Here is an 879-nt window from a genome sequence, read left to right on the forward strand (position 1 = left end):
GGAGACCCCGATGCCGTGGACATACACAAAAGCCGAGGCAGATACACGTGGCATTGTTGCAACCGCCAGCCATCGAGCGCGTCCGTGAACGTGGTGGTGGTGGCGCGGAAGTGGGGTGGTGAGTGCGTCAGTTGCCAGTAGCCAAGGCGTCGTTTCTCGCTCACGTGGGTCGGCATTGCAGAACAAAGAGCGGCATCATGCGCGCACGGCATGCACAAGGGCAAAAGGGAGGAACAAAGAAGCACGGTGGCGGCACTCAGCCACGGGGGACAAGGGTCCACATCGACTCTGCGGTCGGTTGACCTTCAGACGTCCGGTTTGTAATCACGCCGCCGCCGCGCAGTTCGTGTGTCTGCAGGAGACTGGGGGATGGAGGGAGGGAAGAGAGAGGCGGTGCGGCCCGCATCGGTCCCGGTTGGGTGTGACAACGGTGAGGTCATCTCGTCAGATCGCCGGCAGCAAAGACGGTCGCCGTCAGGGGCGGTCAGTGCCTTCCTTCTCCCACCGCAGCGCCACTCCACCGACGCCGTCGCCCGCCTCCTCCCCACCGACACAACGAGGGGACAACAGCAGGAGATGTAACACCCGCAACGATCAGGCTGCCGGAGAGTCTCGTTGCAGCCGCAATGACCAGACGAGTGGGATGCAAACAAAAAGAAAAAACAAAAAACAATTGCCCCCTCAAGCATCTCAGCACAACGTGGAAGCACAGCAGCCGGCACACAAGGCGCAACGCCGTTCAGTGGCTACCAGCACTCACCCTCAGTAACGCGGCAACGTGAAAATGAACGAGCTCCTCCCACACAGCCATCCTGCAACACGAGTGAGTCACACGAGCAGTCGCACAAATTAACACCACGCCACGCAAACCAGCAATCA

General features: G+C 60.4%; 2 non-coding genes across 2 annotated transcripts; both read right to left on the reverse strand.

The window, feature by feature from the left end:
• Positions 1-126: 126 nt before the first annotated feature.
• Tc00.1047053449707.10 lies at positions 127-202 on the reverse strand. Its single transcript, XR_008254528.1, has one exon. It is a non-coding gene; the product is annotated as a C/D small nucleolar RNA (snoRNA), TB8C3C3 (small nucleolar RNA).
• A 51-nt stretch (positions 203-253) lies between these two features.
• Tc00.1047053449707.20 lies at positions 254-333 on the reverse strand. Its single transcript, XR_008254529.1, has one exon. It is a non-coding gene; the product is annotated as a C/D small nucleolar RNA (snoRNA), TB8C3C2 (small nucleolar RNA).
• Positions 334-879: the final 546 nt, after the last annotated feature.

The sequence above is a fragment of the Trypanosoma cruzi genome (genome assembly GCF_000209065.1).
Source record: "Trypanosoma cruzi strain CL Brener chromosome Unknown tcruzi_1047053449707, whole genome shotgun sequence".
Lineage (NCBI taxonomy): Eukaryota > Euglenozoa > Kinetoplastea > Trypanosomatida > Trypanosomatidae > Trypanosoma > Trypanosoma cruzi.